The following is a 19,223-nucleotide window of genomic DNA, read 5'->3' as shown; positions in this document are numbered from 1 at the left end:
GTTTGCAATTTTTCATGTGACACAAGGCTAGATTTTTGAGAAATCGATTTTAGACAAATTTCACATTTATGTGGTTTTATCCCAGTATGCAATTTTTCATGTGACACACGGCTTGATTTTTGAGAAAACGATTTTTGGGCCTGACGGTGTGCCCCCTGACGTATTAAAGGCATGCTGTAATTCGCTCTTAGAGCCTCTTCAGTTTATTTTTAACCTTATTCTGGATTCTGGTAATTATCCTGATAAATGGAAATTATCTAGAGTCATTCCCATTCATAAAAGTGGCTCTAAAAATGAGGTTGAAAATTACAGACCTATTGCTATCATCTCGGCTATTCCCAAAATTTTCGATAATATCCTTCACCGTTTGATTCTTTTGCAGTTCAAAAGATTGTTGTGTGAGGAGCAGCATGGTTTTTCACCATGTCGTTCCACTACCACTAATCTTGCCTGCTTTTCATATTATACCATGTCTAAAGTTGACCGTGGACAACAAGTTGATGTAGCCTACTTTGACTTTCGAAAAGCATTTGATCTTGTCAACAATGACGCTCTTATGATCAGATTAGCTGAAGTGGGCTTTTCTCCACGTCTTCTTAAACTCTTTGCTTCTTATCTTAGTGATAGGAAGCAATTTGTTAGATATGGTATTTATGAATCTCCTTCATTTTTTACGCGATCTGGTGTAACTCAGGGGTCCACCTTAGGCCCTTTACTATTTACAATAGTCATTAATAACCTCCCAAAAGTACTACGCAATGCTTCATGTCTCTTGTTTGCTGACGACGTTAAACTATTCTTTGCTGTTAAGGATGAGAGGCAAGCCTCTCTCCTTCAAGCTGATATTAACGCTGTTTTAGAGTTCAGTTCCAGTTTAGGGCTTGAACTGAATACTAGTAAATGTGCTATTATGAGTTATGGACGTGCGAATTCGCTCTATTGTCACGGATATTCCATTGGATCCGTATTGTTGAAGCGCGTGGAATCAATGGTCGACTTGGGTATCACTTTTGATCCTCAATTCACCTTTCACAACCACATCAAGACAATCGCTGACGTTTCCTTTCGTCGACTTGGATTTGTCTTGAGATATGCTAGATTATTCTCCAACCCCTTGTCTTCTCGCTTGCTTTTCAACTCGCTTGTTAGAAGTAAGCTAGAGTATAATGCAATTGTGTGGAATCCGCACGAAGCAAACTACTCTCTTATTATAGAAAAAGTGCAAAAAGCATTTCTTCGTTTTCTTTATAAGAAAGAGTATGGGTACTACCCATATCTCTATCCTACTCCTTTCCTTTTGGGCATGCTTGGGTATAATTCCCTTGAACTTCGGAGAAACTTCTCGTTAATTCGTTTCGTTCTCCAGCTATTGCGTGGTAATACGTCATGCCCGTTGTTGCTGGAACAGTTGGGACTTTATGTCCCTAATAATTATGTGCGTGGTAGACATCATCATTTAATGGTTGTACCTGCTGCTCGCACAGTTCTTTTTCGAATGGCTCCTATTCCAAGAGCTATTCGACTTCTCAATGAAATCGTTGCTGCTGTCCCTGAATGTGATATTTTCCACCTTGGGGAGCGTAGATTGTCGGATATTATCTTAACATATTTATCTGGTAACCTGCGCTCATCATTACTTTCTTAATTTGAATGTGATGAATGAGTGGAATCTTAATCTACTCTCTTCCATTTGGGCCTCGCTGTGATTTTATTTTTTATTCATATTTTGTTTTATTTTATTTTATTTTTTCTTTCTCTTTTGTACATTTTTATATACTATTTTAATTTTGATCAGTGTAAACAAAGAATGGGATTTATGGATTTTATTTTTAATTTTTACACTTTTGTTATTTTTTTTTTTTTCTCTCTGAATGATGTATTATTTTCCTTTTGTTACTTTTTTTGTAATTTTATTTTACCATGTTTTCTGCTTTTGCTTTTTTCCTTTATTTACAGTTTACTTGTTTTTATATCATGTTTTTATATATTTTTCAAATGTAGGCCATTGTGGCGCATTAGGTTCTTCCTGTAATGCCACAATGGTCCAAAACTATTAAATAAATAAATAAATAAATAAATAGACAAATTTCACATTTTTGTAGTTTTATCCCAGTATGCAATTTTTTATGTCTCTGGGGAGTAGAATTTTCAGTAAATGATTTTAAACAAATTTCACATTTATGTGGTTTTATCCCAGTATGCAATTTTTCATGTGACACACGGCTAGATTTTTGAGAAAACGATTTTAGACAAATTTCACATTTATGTGGTTTTATCCCAGTATGCAATTTTTTATGTTTCCGGAGAGTAGAATTTTCAGTAAATGATTTTTAACAAATGTTACATTTGTGTGGTTTTATCCCAGTATGAAATTTTTCATGTGACACACGGCTAGATTTTTGAGAAAACGATTTTAGACAAATTTCACATTTGTGTGGTTTTATCCCAGTATGCAATTTTTTATGTTTCCGGAGAGTAGAATTTTCAGTAAATGATTTTAAACAAATGTTACATTTATGTGGTTTTATCCCAGTATGCAATTTTTATGTTTCTGGAGAGTAGAATTTTCAGTAAATGATTTTAAACAAATGTTACATTTGTGTGGTTTTATCCCAGTTTGCAATTTTTCATGTGACAAAAGGTTAGATTTTTTAGTAAATGATTTTAGACAAATTTCACATTTATGTGGTTTTATCCCAGTATGCAATTTTTCATGTGACACAAGGCTAGATTTTTGAGAAATCGATTTTAGACAAATTTCACATTTATGTGGTTTTATCCCAGTATGCAATTTTTCATGTGACACACGGCTTGATTTTTGAGAAAACGATTTTAGACAAATTTCACATTTTTGTAGTTTTATCCCAGTATGCAATTTTTTATGTCTCTGGAGAGTAGAATTTTCAGTAAATGATTTTAAACAAATTTCACATTTATGTGGTTTTATCCCAGTATGCAATTTTTCATGTGACACACGGATTGATTTTTGAGAAAACGATTTTAGACAAATTTCACATTTGTGTGGTTTTATCCCAGTATGCAATTTTTTATGTTTCCGGAGAGTAGAATTTTCAGTAAATGATTTTTAACAAATGTTACATTTGTGTGGTTTTATCCCAGTATGAAATTTTTCATGTGACACACGGCTAGATTTTTGAGAAAACGATTTTAGACAAATTTCACATTTATGTGGTTTTATCCCAGTATGCAATTTTTTATGTCTCTGGAGAGTAGAATTTTCAGTAAATGATTTTAGACAAATTTCACATTTATGTGGTTTTATCCCAGTATGCAATTTTTCATGTGACACAAGGCTAGATTTTTGAGAAATCGATTTTAGACAAATTTCACATTTATGTGGTTTTATCCCAGTATGCAATTTTTCATGTGACACACGGCTTGATTTTTGAGAAAACGATTTTAGACAAATTTCACATTTTTGTAGTTTTATCCCAGTATGCAATTTTTTATGTCTCTGGAGAGTAGAATTTTCAGTAAATGATTTTAAACAAATTTCACATTTATGTGGTTTTATCCCAGTATGCAATTTTTCATGTGACACACGGATTGATTTTTGAGAAAACGATTTTAGACAAATTTCACATTTGTGTGGTTTTATCCCAGTATGCAATTTTTTATGTTTCCGGAGAGTAGAATTTTCAGTAAATGATTTTTAACAAATGTTACATTTGTGTGGTTTTATCCCAGTATGAAATTTTTCATGTGACACACGGCTAGATTTTTGAGAAAACGATTTTAGACAAATTTCACATTTGTGTGGTTTTATCCCAGTATGCAATTTTTTATGTTTCCGGAGAGTAGAATTTTCAGTAAATGATTTTAAACAAATGTTACATTTATGTGGTTTTATCCCAGTATGCAATTTTTATGTTTCTGGAGAGTAGAATTTTCAGTAAATGATTTTAAACAAATGTTACATTTGTGTGGTTTTATCCCAGTTTGCAATTTTTCATGTGACAAAAGGTTAGATTTTTTAGTAAATGATTTTAGACAAATTTCACATTTTTGTAGTTTTATCCCAGTATGCAATTTTTCATGTGACACACGGATTGATTTTTGAGAAAACGATTTTAGACAAATTTCACATTTGTGTGGTTTTATCCCAGTATGCAATTTTTCATGTGACACAAGGCTAGATTTTTGAGAAAATGATTTTAGACGAATTTCACATTTATGTGGTTTTATCCAAGTATGCAAATTTTTATGTTTCTGGAGAGTAGAATTTTCAGTAAATGATTTTAAACAAATTTCACATTTATGTGGTTTTTTCCCAGTATGCAATTTTTTATGTTTCCGGAGAGTAGATTTTTCAGAAAATGATTTTAAACAAATTTTACATTTATGTGGTTTTATCCCAGTATGCAATTTTTTATGTTTCCGGAGAGTAGAATTTTCAGTAAATGATTTTAAACAAATGTTACATTTATGTGGTTTTATCCCAGTATGCAATTTTTATGTTTCTGGAGAGTAGAATTTTCAGTAAATGATTTTAAACAAATGTTACATTTGTGTGGTTTTATCCCAGTTTGCAATTTTTCATGTGACAAAAGGTTAGATTTTTTAGTAAATGATTTTAGACAAATTTCACATTTATGTGGTTTTATCCCAGTATGCAATTTTTCATGTGACACAAGGCTAGATTTTTGAGAAATCGATTTTAGACAAATTTCACATTTATGTGGTTTTATCCCAGTATGCAATTTTTCATGTGACACACGGCTTGATTTTTGAGAAAACGATTTTAGACAAATTTCACATTTTTGTAGTTTTATCCCAGTATGCAATTTTTTATGTCTCTGGAGAGTAGAATTTTCAGTAAATGATTTTAAACAAATTTCACATTTATGTGGTTTTATCCCAGTATGCAATTTTTCATGTGAAACACGGATTGATTTTTGAGAAAACGATTTTAGACAAATTTCACATTTGTGTGGTTTTATCCCAGTATGCAATTTTTTATGTTTCCGGAGAGTAGAATTTTCAATAAATGATTTTTAACAAATGTTACATTTGTGTGGTTTTATCCCAGTATGAAATTTTTCATGTGACACACGGCTAGATTTTTAAGAAAACGATTTTAGACAAATTTCACATTTATGTGGTTTTATCCCAGTATGCAATTTTTCATGTGACACAAGGCTAGATTTTTGAGAAATCGATTTTAGACAAATTTCACATTTATGTGGTTTTATCCCAGTATGCAATTTTTCATGTGACACACGGCTTGATTTTTGAGAAAACGATTTTAGACAAATTTCACATTTTTGTAGTTTTATCCCAGTATGCAATTTTTTATGTCTCTGGAGAGTAGAATTTTCAGTAAATGATTTTAAACAAATTTCACATTTATGTGGTTTTATCCCAGTATGCAATTTTTCATGTGACACACGGATTGATTTTTGAGAAAACGATTTTAGACAAATTTCACATTTGTGTGGTTTTATCCCAGTATGCAATTTTTTATGTTTCCGGAGAGTAGAATTTTCAGTAAATGATTTTTAACAAATGTTACATTTGTGTGGTTTTATCCCAGTATGAAATTTTTCATGTGACACACGGCTAGATTTTTGAGAAAACGATTTTAGACAAATTTCACATTTGTGTGGTTTTATCCCAGTATGCAATTTTTTATGTTTCCGGAGAGTAGAATTTTCAGTAAATGATTTTAAACAAATGTTACATTTATGTGGTTTTATCCCAGTATGCAATTTTTATGTTTCTGGAGAGTAGAATTTTCAGTAAATGATTTTAAACAAATGTTACATTTGTGTGGTTTTATCCCAGTTTGCAATTTTTCATGTGACAAAAGGTTAGATTTTTTAGTAAATGATTTTAGACAAATTTCACATTTTTGTAGTTTTATCCCAGTATGCAATTTTTCATGTGACACACGGATTGATTTTTGAGAAAACGATTTTAGACAAATTTCACATTTGTGTGGTTTTATCCCAGTATGCAATTTTTCATGTGACACAAGGCTAGATTTTTGAGAAAATGATTTTAGACGAATTTCACATTTATGTGGTTTTATCCAAGTATGCAAATTTTTATGTTTCTGGAGAGTAGAATTTTCAGTAAATGATTTTAAACAAATTTCACATTTATGTGGTTTTTTCCCAGTATGCAACTTTTTATGTTTCCGGAGAGTAGATTTTTCAGAAAATGATTTTAAACAAATTTTACATTTATGTGGTTTTATCCCAGTATGCAATTTTTTATGTTTCCGGAGAGTAGAATTTTCAGTAAATGATTTTAAACAAATGTTACATTTATGTGGTTTTATCCCTGTATGCAATTTTTATGTTTCTGGAGAGTAGAATTTTCAGTAAATGATTTTAAACAAATGTTACATTTGTGTGGTTTTATCCCAGTTTGCAATTTTTCATGTGACAAAAGGTTAGATTTTTTAGTAAATGATTTTAGACAAATTTCACATTTATGTGGTTTTATCCCAGTATGCAATTTTTCATGTGACACAAGGCTAGATTTTTGAGAAATCGATTTTAGACAAATTTCACATTTATGTGGTTTTATCCCAGTATGCAATTTTTCATGTGACACACGGCTTGATTTTTGAGAAAACGATTTTAGACAAATTTCACATTTTTGTAGTTTTATCCCAGTATGCAATTTTTTATGTCTCTGGAGAGTAGAATTTTCAGTAAATGATTTTAAACAAATTTCACATTTATGTGGTTTTATCCCAGTATGCAATTTTTCATGTGACACACGGATTGATTTTTGAGAAAACGATTTTAGACAAATTTCACATTTGTGTGGTTTTATCCCAGTATGCAATTTTTTATGTTTCCAGAGAGTAGAATTTTCAGTAAATGATTTTTAACAAATGTTACATTTGTGTGGTTTTATCCCAGTATGAAATTTTTCATGTGACACACGGCTAGATTTTTGAGAAAACGATTTTAGACAAATTTCACATTTGTGTGGTTTTATCCCAGTATGCAATTTTTTATGTTTCCGGAGAGTAGAATTTTCAGTAAATGATTTTAAACAAATGTTACATTTATGTGGTTTTATCCCAGTATGCAATTTTTATGTTTCTGGAGAGTAGAATTTTCAGTAAATGATTTTAAACAAATGTTACATTTGTGTGGTTTTATCCCAGTTTGCAATTTTTCATGTGACAAAAGGTTAGATTTTTTAGTAAATGATTTTAGACAAATTTCACATTTTTGTAGTTTTATCCCAGTATGCAATTTTTTATGACTCTGGAGAGTAGAATTTTCAGTAAATGATTGTAAACAAATTTCACATTTATGTGGTTTTATCCCAGTATGCAATTTTTCATGTGACACACGGATTGATTTTTGAGAAAACGATTTTAGACAAATTTCACATTTGTGTGGTTTTATCCCAGTATGCAATTTTTCATGTGACACAAGGCTAGATTTTTGAGAAAATGATTTTAGACGAATTTCACATTTATGTGGTTTTATCCAAGTATGCAAATTTTTATGTTTCTGGAGAGTAGAATTTTCAGTAAATGATTTTAAACAAATTTCACATTTATGTGGTTTTTTCCCAGTATGCAATTTTTTATGTTTCCGGAGAGTAGAATTTTCAGTAAATGATTTTAAACAAATGTTACATTTATGTGGTTTTATCGCAGTATGCAATTTTTATGTTTCTGGAGAGTAGAATTTTCAGTAAATGATTTTAAACAAATGTTACATTTGTGTGGTTTTATCCCAGTTTGCAATTTTTCATGTGACAAAAGGTTAGATTTTTTAGTAAATGATTTTAGACAAATTTCACATTTTTGTAGTTTTATCCCAGTATGCAATTTTTTATGTCTCTGGAGAGTAGAATTTTCAGAAAATGATTTTAAACAAATTTCACATTTATGTGGTTTTATCCCAGTATGCAATTTTTCATGTGACACACGGATTGATTTTTGAGAAAACGATTTTAGACAAATTTCACATTTGTGTGGTTTTATCCCAGTATGCAATTTTTTATGTTTCCGGAGAGTAGAGTTTTCAGTAAATGATTTTTAACAAATGTTACATTTGTGTGGTTTTATCCCAGTATGAAATTTTTCATGTGACACACGGCTAGATTTTTGAGAAAACGATTTTAGACAAATTTCACATTTGTGTGGTTTTATCCCAGTATGCAATTTTTTATGTTTCCGGAGAGTAGAATTTTCAGTAAATGATTTTAAACAAATGTTAAATTTGTGTGGTTTTATCCCAGTTTGCAATTTTTCATGTGACAAAAGGTTAGATTTTTTAGTAAATGATTTTAGACAAATTTCACATTTTTGTAGTTTTATCCCAGTATGCAATTTTTCATGTGACACACGGATTGATTTTTGAGAAAACGATTTTAGACAAATTTCACATTTGTGTGGTTTTATCCCAGTATGCAATTTTTCATGTGACACAAGGCTAGATTTTTGAGAAAATGATTTTAGACGAATTTCACATTTATGTGGTTTTATCCAAGTATGCAAATTTTTATGTTTCTGGAGAGTAGAATTTTCAGTAAATGATTTTAAACAAATTTCACATTTATGTGGTTTTTTCCCAGTATGCAATTTTTTATGTTTCCGGAGAGTAGATTTTTCAGAAAATGATTTTAAACAAATTTTACATTTATGTGGTTTTATCCCAGTATGCAATTTTTTATGTTTCCGGAGAGTAGAATTTTCAGTAAATGATTTTAAACAAATGTTACATTTATGTGGTTTTTTCCCAGTATGCAATTTTTTATGTTTCCGGAGAGTAGAATTTTCAGTAAATGATTTTAAACAAATGTTACATTTATGTGGTTTTATCCCAGTATGCAATTTTTATGTTTCTGGAGAGTAGAATTTTCAGTAAATGATTTTAAACAAATGTTACATTTGTGTGGTTTTATCCCAGTTTGCAATTTTTCATGTGAAAAAAGGTTAGATTTTTTAGTAAATGATTTTAGACAAATTTCACATTTTTGTAGTTTTATCCCAGTATGCAATTTTTTATGTCTCTGGAGAGTAGAATTTTCAGTAAATGATTTTAGACAAATTTCACATTTATGTGGTTTTATCCCAGTATGCAATTTTTCATGTGACACAAGGCTAGATTTTTGAGAAATCGATTTTAGACAAATTTCACATTTATGTGGTTTTATCCCAGTATGCAATTTTTCATGTGAAACACGGCTTGATTTTTGAGAAAACGATTTTAGACAAATTTCACATTTTTGTAGTTTTATCCCAGTATGCAATTTTTATGTCTCCGGAGAGTAGAATTTTCAGTAAATGATTTTTAACAAATGTTACATTTGTGTGGTTTTATCCCAGTTTGCAATTTTTCATGTGACACAAGGCTAGATTTTTGAGAAATCGATTTTAGACAAATTTCACATTTATGTGGTTTTATCCCAGTATGCAATTTTTCATGTGACACAAGGCTAGATTTTTGAGAAAACGATTTTAGACGAATTTCACATTTATGTGGTTTTATCCAAGTATGCAAATTTTTATGTTTCTGGAGAGTAGAATTTTCAGTAAATGATTTTAAACAAATTTCACATTTATGTGGTTTTTTCCCAGTATGCAATTTTTTATGTTTCCGGAGAGTAGATTTTTCAGAAAATGATTTTAAACAAATTTTACATTTATGTGGTTTTATCCCAGTATGCAATTTTTTATGTTTCCGGAGAGTAGAATTTTCAGTAAATGATTTTAAACAAATGTTACATTTATGTGGTTTTATCCCAGTATGCAATTTTTATGTTTCTGGAGAGTAGAATTTTCAGTAAATGATTTTAAACAAATGTTACATTTGTGTGGTTTTATCCCAGTTTGCAATTTTTCATGTGACAAAAGGTTAGATTTTTTAGTAAATGATTTTAGACAAATTTCACATTTATGTGGTTTTATCCCAGTATGCAATTTTTCATGTGACACAAGGCTAGATTTTTGAGAAATCGATTTTAGACAAATTTCACATTTATGTGGTTTTATCCCAGTATGCAATTTTTTATGTTTCCGGAGAGTAGAATTTTCAGTAAATGATTTTTAACAAATGTTACATTTGTGTGGTTTTATCCCAGTATGAAATTTTTCATGTGACACACGGCTAGATTTTTGAGAAAACGATTTTAGACAAATTTCACATTTGTGTGGTTTTATCCCAGTATGCAATTTTTTATGTTTCCGGAGAGTAGAATTTTCAGTAAATGATTTTAAACAAATGTTACATTTATGTGGTTTTATCCCAGTATGCAATTTTTATGTTTCTGGAGAGTAGAATTTTCAGTAAATGATTTTAAACAAATGTTACATTTGTGTGGTTTTATCCCAGTTTGCAATTTTTCATGTGACAAAAGGTTAGATTTTTTAGTAAATGATTTTAGACAAATTTCACATTTTTGTAGTTTTATCCCAGTATGCAATTTTTTATGACTCTGGAGAGTAGAATTTTCAGTAAATGATTGTAAACAAATTTCACATTTATGTGGTTTTATCCCAGTATGCAATTTTTCATGTGACACACGGATTGATTTTTGAGAAAACGATTTTAGACAAATTTCACATTTGTGTGGTTTTATTCCAGTATGCAATTTTTCATGTGACACACGGCTTGATTTTTGAGAAAACGATTTTAGACAAATTTCACATTTTTGTAGTTTTATCCCAGTATGCAATTTTTTATGTCTCTGGAGAGTAGAATTTTCAGTAAATGATTTTTAACAAATGTTACATTTGTGTGGTTTTATCCCAGTTTGCAATTTTTCATGTGACACAAGGCTAGAATTTTGAGAAAACGATTTTAGACAAATTTCACATTTATGTGGTTTTATCCCAGTATGCAATTTTTCATGTGACACAAGGCTAGATTTTTGAGAAAATGATTTTAGACGAATTTCACATTTATGTGGTTTTATCCAAGTATGCAAATTTTTATGTTTCTGGAGAGTAGAATTTTCAGTAAATGATTTTAAACAAATTTCACATTTATGTGGTTTTTTCCCAGTATGCAATTTTTTATGTTTCCGGAGAGTAGAATTTTCAGTAAATGATTTTAAACAAATGTTACATTTATGTGGTTTTATCCCAGTATGCAATTTTTATGTTTCTGGAGAGTAGAATTTTCAGTAAATGATTTTAAACAAATGTTACATTTGTGTGGTTTTATCCCAGTTTGCAATTTTTCATGTGACAAAAGGTTAGATTTTTTAGTAAATGATTTTAGACAAATTTCACATTTTTGTAGTTTTATCCCAGTATGCAATTTTTTATGACTCTGGAGAGTAGAATTTTCAGTAAATGATTGTAAACAAATTTCACATTTATGTGGTTTTATCCCAGTATGCAATTTTTCATGTGACACACGGATTGATTTTTGAGAAAACGATTTTAGACAAATTTCACATTTGTGTGGTTTTATCCCAGTATGCAATTTTTCATGTGACACAAGGCTAGATTTTTGAGAAAATGATTTTAGACGAATTTCACATTTATGTGGTTTTATCCAAGTATGCAAATTTTTATGTTTCTGGAGAGTAGAATTTTCAGTAAATGATTTTAAACAAATTTCACATTTATGTGGTTTTTTCCCAGTATGCAATTTTTTATGTTTCCGGAGAGTAGAATTTTCAGTAAATGATTTTAAACAAATGTTACATTTATGTGGTTTTATCCCAGTAGTCAATTTTTATGTTTCTGGAGAGTAGAATTTTCAGTAAATGATTTTAAACAAATGTTACATTTATGTGGTTTTATCCCAGTATGCAATTTTTATGTTTCTGGAGAGTAGAATTTTCAGTAAATGATTTTAAACAAATGTTACATTTGTGTGGTTTTATCCCAGTTTGCAATTTTTCATGTGACAAAAGGTTAGATTTTTTAGTAAATGATTTTAGACAAATTTCACATTTTTGTAGTTTTATCCCAGTATGCAATTTTTTATGACTCTGGAGAGTAGAATTTTCAGTAAATGATTGTAAACAAATTTCACATTTATGTGGTTTTATCCCAGTATGCAATTTTTCATGTGACACACGGATTGATTTTTGAGAAAACGATTTTAGACAAATTTCACATTTGTGTGGTTTTATCCCAGTTTGCAATTTTTCATGTGACACAAGGCTAGAATTTTGAGAAAACGATTTTAGACAAATTTCACATTTATGTGGTTTTATCCCAGTATGCAATTTTTCATGTGACACAAGGCTAGATTTTTGAGAAAATGATTTTAGACGAATTTCACATTTATGTGGTTTTATCCAAGTATGCAAATTTTTATGTTTCTGGAGAGTAGAATTTTCAGTAAATGATTTTAAACAAATTTCACATTTATGTGGTTTTTTCCCAGTATGCAATTTTTTATGTTTCCGGAGAGTAGAATTTTCAGTAAATGATTTTAAACAAATGTTACATTTATGTGGTTTTATCCCAGTATGCAATTTTTCATGTGAAACACGGCTTGATTTTTGAGAAAACGATTTTAGACAAATTTCACATTTTTGTAGTTTTATCCCAGTATGCAATTTTTATGTCTCCGGAGAGTAGAATTTTCAGTAAATGATTTTTAACAAATGTTACATTTGTGTGGTTTTATCCCAGTTTGCAATTTTTCATGTGACACAAGGCTAGATTTTTGAGAAATCGATTTTAGACAAATTTCACATTTATGTGGTTTTATCCCAGTATGCAATTTTTCATGTGACACAAGGCTAGATTTTTGAGAAAACGATTTTAGACGAATTTCACATTTATGTGGTTTTATCCAAGTATGCAAATTTTTATGTTTCTGGAGAGTAGAATTTTCAGTAAATGATTTTAAACAAATTTCACATTTATGTGGTTTTTTCCCAGTATGCAATTTTTTATGTTTCCGGAGAGTAGATTTTTCAGAAAATGATTTTAAACAAATTTTACATTTATGTGGTTTTATCCCAGTATGCAATTTTTTATGTTTCCGGAGAGTAGAATTTTCAGTAAATGATTTTAAACAAATGTTACATTTATGTGGTTTTATCCCAGTATGCAATTTTTATGTTTCTGGAGAGTAGAATTTTCAGTAAATGATTTTAAACAAATGTTACATTTGTGTGGTTTTATCCCAGTTTGCAATTTTTCATGTGACAAAAGGTTAGATTTTTTAGTAAATGATTTTAGACAAATTTCACATTTATGTGGTTTTATCCCAGTATGCAATTTTTCATGTGACACAAGGCTAGATTTTTGAGAAATCGATTTTAGACAAATTTCACATTTATGTGGTTTTATCCCAGTATGCAATTTTTTATGTTTCCGGAGAGTAGAATTTTCAGTAAATGATTTTTAACAAATGTTACATTTGTGTGGTTTTATCCCAGTATGAAATTTTTCATGTGACACACGGCTAGATTTTTGAGAAAACGATTTTAGACAAATTTCACATTTGTGTGGTTTTATCCCAGTATGCAATTTTTTATGTTTCCGGAGAGTAGAATTTTCAGTAAATGATTTTAAACAAATGTTACATTTATGTGGTTTTATCCCAGTATGCAATTTTTATGTTTCTGGAGAGTAGAATTTTCAGTAAATGATTTTAAACAAATGTTACATTTGTGTGGTTTTATCCCAGTTTGCAATTTTTCATGTGACAAAAGGTTAGATTTTTTAGTAAATGATTTTAGACAAATTTCACATTTTTGTAGTTTTATCCCAGTATGCAATTTTTTATGACTCTGGAGAGTAGAATTTTCAGTAAATGATTGTAAACAAATTTCACATTTATGTGGTTTTATCCCAGTATGCAATTTTTCATGTGACACACGGATTGATTTTTGAGAAAACGATTTTAGACAAATTTCACATTTGTGTGGTTTTATTCCAGTATGCAATTTTTCATGTGACACACGGCTTGATTTTTGAGAAAACGATTTTAGACAAATTTCACATTTTTGTAGTTTTATCCCAGTATGCAATTTTTTATGTCTCTGGAGAGTAGAATTTTCAGTAAATGATTTTTAACAAATGTTACATTTGTGTGGTTTTATCCCAGTTTGCAATTTTTCATGTGACACAAGGCTAGAATTTTGAGAAAACGATTTTAGACAAATTTCACATTTATGTGGTTTTATCCCAGTATGCAATTTTTCATGTGACACAAGGCTAGATTTTTGAGAAAATGATTTTAGACGAATTTCACATTTATGTGGTTTTATCCAAGTATGCAAATTTTTATGTTTCTGGAGAGTAGAATTTTCAGTAAATGATTTTAAACAAATTTCACATTTATGTGGTTTTTTCCCAGTATGCAATTTTTTATGTTTCCGGAGAGTAGAATTTTCAGTAAATGATTTTAAACAAATGTTACATTTATGTGGTTTTATCCCAGTATGCAATTTTTATGTTTCTGGAGAGTAGAATTTTCAGTAAATGATTTTAAACAAATGTTACATTTGTGTGGTTTTATCCCAGTTTGCAATTTTTCATGTGACAAAAGGTTAGATTTTTTAGTAAATGATTTTAGACAAATTTCACATTTTTGTAGTTTTATCCCAGTATGCAATTTTTTATGACTCTGGAGAGTAGAATTTTCAGTAAATGATTGTAAACAAATTTCACATTTATGTGGTTTTATCCCAGTATGCAATTTTTCATGTGACACACGGATTGATTTTTGAGAAAACGATTTTAGACAAATTTCACATTTGTGTGGTTTTATCCCAGTATGCAATTTTTCATGTGACACAAGGCTAGATTTTTGAGAAAATGATTTTAGACGAATTTCACATTTATGTGGTTTTATCCAAGTATGCAAATTTTTATGTTTCTGGAGAGTAGAATTTTCAGTAAATGATTTTAAACAAATTTCACATTTATGTGGTTTTTTCCCAGTATGCAATTTTTTATGTTTCCGGAGAGTAGAATTTTCAGTAAATGATTTTAAACAAATGTTACATTTATGTGGTTTTATCCCAGTAGTCAATTTTTATGTTTCTGGAGAGTAGAATTTTCAGTAAATGATTTTAAACAAATGTTACATTTATGTGGTTTTATCCCAGTATGCAATTTTTATGTTTCTGGAGAGTAGAATTTTCAGTAAATGATTTTAAACAAATGTTACATTTGTGTGGTTTTATCCCAGTTTGCAATTTTTCATGTGACAAAAGGTTAGATTTTTTAGTAAATGATTTTAGACAAATTTCACATTTTTGTAGTTTTATCCCAGTATGCAATTTTTTATGACTCTGGAGAGTAGAATTTTCAGTAAATGATTGTAAACAAATTTCACATTTATGTGGTTTTATCCCAGTATGCAATTTTTCATGTGACACACGGATTGATTTTTGAGAAAACGATTTTAGACAAATTTCACATTTGTGTGGTTTTATCCCAGTATGCAATTTTTCATGTGACACACGGCTTGATTTTTGAGAAAACGATTTTAGACAAATTTCACATTTTTGTAGTTTTATCCCAGTATGCAATTTTTTATGTCTCTGGAGAGTAGAATTTTCAGTAAATGATTTTTAACAAATGTTACATTTGTGTGGTTTTATCCCAGTTTGCAATTTTTCATGTGACACAAGGCTAGAATTTTGAGAAAACGATTTTAGACAAATTTCACATTTATGTGGTTTTATCCCAGTATGCAATTTTTCATGTGACACAAGGCTAGATTTTTGAGAAAATGATTTTAGACGAATTTCACATTTATGTGGTTTTATCCAAGTATGCAAATTTTTATGTTTCTGGAGAGTAGAATTTTCAGTAAATGATTTTAAACAAATTTCACATTTATGTGGTTTTTTCCCAGTATGCAATTTTTTATGTTTCCGGAGAGTAGAATTTTCAGTAAATGATTTTAAACAAATGTTACATTTATGTGGTTTTATCCCAGTATGCAATTTTTATGTTTCTGGAGAGTAGAATTTTCAGTAAATGATTTTAAACAAATGTTACATTTGTGTGGTTTTATCCCAGTTTGCAATTTTTCATGTGACAAAAGGTTAGATTTTTTAGTAAATGATTTTAGACAAATTTCACATTTTTGTAGTTTTATCCCAGTATGCAATTTTTTATGACTCTGGAGAGTAGAATTTTCAGTAAATGATTGTAAACAAATTTCACATTTATGTGGTTTTATCCCAGTATGCAATTTTTCATGTGACACACGGATTGATTTTTGAGAAAACGATTTTAGACAAATTTCACATTTGTGTGGTTTTATCCCAGTATGCAATTTTTCATGTGACACAAGGCTAGATTTTTGAGAAAATGATTTTAGACGAATTTCACATTTATGTGGTTTTATCCAAGTATGCAAATTTTTATGTTTCTGGAGAGTAGAATTTTCAGTAAATGATTTTAAACAAATTTCACATTTATGTGGTTTTTTCCCAGTATGCAATTTTTTATGTTTCCGGAGAGTAGAATTTTCAGTAAATGATTTTAAACAAATGTTACATTTATGTGGTTTTATCCCAGTATGCAATTTTTATGTTTCTGGAGAGTAGAATTTTCAGTAAATGATTTTAAACAAATGTTACATTTGTGTGGTTTTATCCCAGTTTGCAATTTTTCATGTGACAAAAGGTTAGATTTTTTAGTAAATGATTTTAGACAAATTTCACATTTTTGTAGTTTTATCCCAGTATGCAATTTTTTATGTCTCTGGAGAGTAGAATTTTCAGTAAATGATTTTAGACAAATTTCACATTTATGTGGTTTTATCCCAGTATGCAATTTTTCATGTGACACAAGGCTAGATTTTTGAGAAATCGATTTTAGACAAATTTCACATTTATGTGGTTTTATCCCAGTATGCAATTTTTCATGTGACACACGGCTTGATTTTTGAGAAAACGATTTTAGACAAATTTCACATTTTTGTAGTTTTATCCCAGTATGCAATTTTTATGTCTCCGGAGAGTAGAATTTTCAGTAAATGATTTTTAACAAATGTTACATTTGTGTGGTTTTATCCCAGTTTGCAATTTTTCATGTGACACAAGGCTAGATTTTTGAGAAATCGATTTTAGACAAATTTCACATTTATGTGGTTTTATCCCAGTATGCAATTTTTCATGTGACACAAGGCTAGATTTTTGAGAAAACGATTTTAGACGAATTTCACATTTATGTGGTTTTATCCAAGTATGCAAATTTTTATGTTTCTGGAGAGTAGAATTTTCAGTAAATGATTTTAAACAAATTTCACATTTATGTGGTTTTTTCCCAGTATGCAATTTTTTATGTTTCCGGAGAGTAGAATTTTCAGTAAATGATTTTAAACAAATGTTACATTTATGTGGTTTTATCCCAGTATGCAATTTTTATGTTTCTGGAGAGTAGAATTTTCAGTAAATGATTTTAAACAAATGTTACATTTGTGTGGTTTTATCCCAGTTTGCAATTTTTCATGTGACAAAAGGTTAGATTTTTTAGTAAATGATTTTAGACAAATTTCACATTTATGTGGTTTTATCCCAGTATGCAATTTTTCATGTGACACAAGGCTAGATTTTTGAGAAATCGATTTTAGACAAATTTCACATTTATGTGGTTTTATCCCAGTATGCAATTTTTCATGTGACACACGGCTTGATTTTTGAGAAAACGATTTTAGACAAATTTCACATTTGTGTGGTTTTATCCCAGTATGCAATTTTTTATGTCTCTGGAGAGTAGAATTTTCAGTAAATGATTTTAAACAAATTTCACATTTATGTGGTTTTATCCCAGTATGCAATTTTTCATGTGACACACGGATTGATTTTTGAGAAAACGATTTTAGACAAATTTCACATTTGTGTGGTTTTATCCCAGTATGCAATTTTTCATGTGACACAAGGCTAGATTTTTGAGAAAATGATTTTAGACGAATTTCACATTTATGTGGTTTTATCCAAGTATGCAAATTTTTATGTTTCTGGAGAGTAGAATTTTCAGTAAATGATTTTAAACAAATTTCACATTTATGTGGTTTTTTCCCAGTATGCAATTTTTTATGTTTCCGGAGAGTAGAATTTTCAGTAAATGATTTTAAACAAATGTTACATTTATGTGGTTTTATCGCAGTATGCAATTTTTATGTTTCTGGAGAGTAGAATTTTCAGTAAATGATTTTAAACAAATGTTACATTTGTGTGGTTTTATCCCAGTTTGCAATTTTTCATGTGACAAAAGGTTAGATTTTTTAGTAAATGATTTTAGACAAATTTCACATTTTTGTAGTTTTATCCCAGTATGCAATTTTTTATGTCTCTGGAGAGTAGAATTTTCAGAAAATGATTTTAAACAAATTTCACATTTATGTGGTTTTATCCCAGTATGCAATTTTTCATGTGACACACGGATTGATTTTTGAGAAAACGATTTTAGACAAATTTCACATTTGTGTGGTTTTATCCCAGTATGCAATTTTTTATGTTTCCGGAGAGTAGAGTTTTCAGTAAATGATTTTTAACAAATGTTACATTTGTGTGGTTTTATCCCAGTATGAAATTTTTCATGTGACACACGGCTAGATTTTTGAGAAAACGATTTTAGACAAATTTCACATTTGTGTGGTTTTATCCCAGTATGCAATTTTTTATGTTTCCGGAGAGTAGAATTTTCAGTAAATGATTTTAAACAAATGTTACATTTATGTGGTTTTATCCCAGTATGCAATTTTTATGTTTCTGGAGAGTAGAATTTTCAGTAAATGATTTTAAACAAATGTTACATTTGTGTGGTTTTATCCCAGTTTGCAATTTTTCATGTGACAAAAGGTTAGATTTTTTAGTAAATGATTTTAGACAAATTTCACATTTTTGTAGTTTTATCCCAGTATGCAATTTTTCATGTGACACACGGATTGATTTTTGAGAAAACGATTTTAGACAAATTTCACATTTGTGTGGTTTTATCCCAGTATGCAATTTTTCATGTGACACAAGGCTAGATTTTTGAGAAAATGATTTTAGACGAATTTCACATTTATGTGGTTTTATCCAAGTATGCAAATTTTTATGTTTCTGGAGAGTAGAATTTTCAGTAAATGATTTTAAACAAATTTCACATTTATGTGGTTTTTTCCCAGTATGCAATTTTTTATGTTTCCGGAGAGTAGATTTTTCAGAAAATGATTTTAAACAAATTTTACATTTATGTGGTTTTATCCCAGTATGCAATTTTTTATGTTTCCGGAGAGTAGAATTTTCAGTAAATGATTTTAAACAAATGTTACATTTATGTGGTTTTATCCCAG

At 29.4% G+C, this 19,223-nt stretch overlaps 1 long non-coding RNA gene across 1 annotated transcript; it reads left to right on the top strand.

Annotated features, from left to right (window-relative positions):
- Positions 1-7,746: 7,746 nt before the first annotated feature.
- LOC143917095 (uncharacterized) lies at positions 7,747-10,487 on the top strand. The gene is made up of 4 exons (XR_013261033.1): positions 7,747-8,696; positions 8,782-8,947; positions 9,033-9,282; positions 9,871-10,487. It is a non-coding gene; the product is annotated as an uncharacterized LOC143917095 (long non-coding RNA).
- The last annotated feature ends 8,736 nt before the right edge of the window (positions 10,488-19,223 follow it).

This window comes from Arctopsyche grandis, chromosome 9 (genome assembly GCF_051622035.1).
Source record: "Arctopsyche grandis isolate Sample6627 chromosome 9, ASM5162203v2, whole genome shotgun sequence".
NCBI lineage: Eukaryota > Metazoa > Arthropoda > Insecta > Trichoptera > Hydropsychidae > Arctopsyche > Arctopsyche grandis.
Note: the sequence above shows the minus strand (reverse complement) of the source record. Positions and strands in the feature narration are given on the sequence as shown.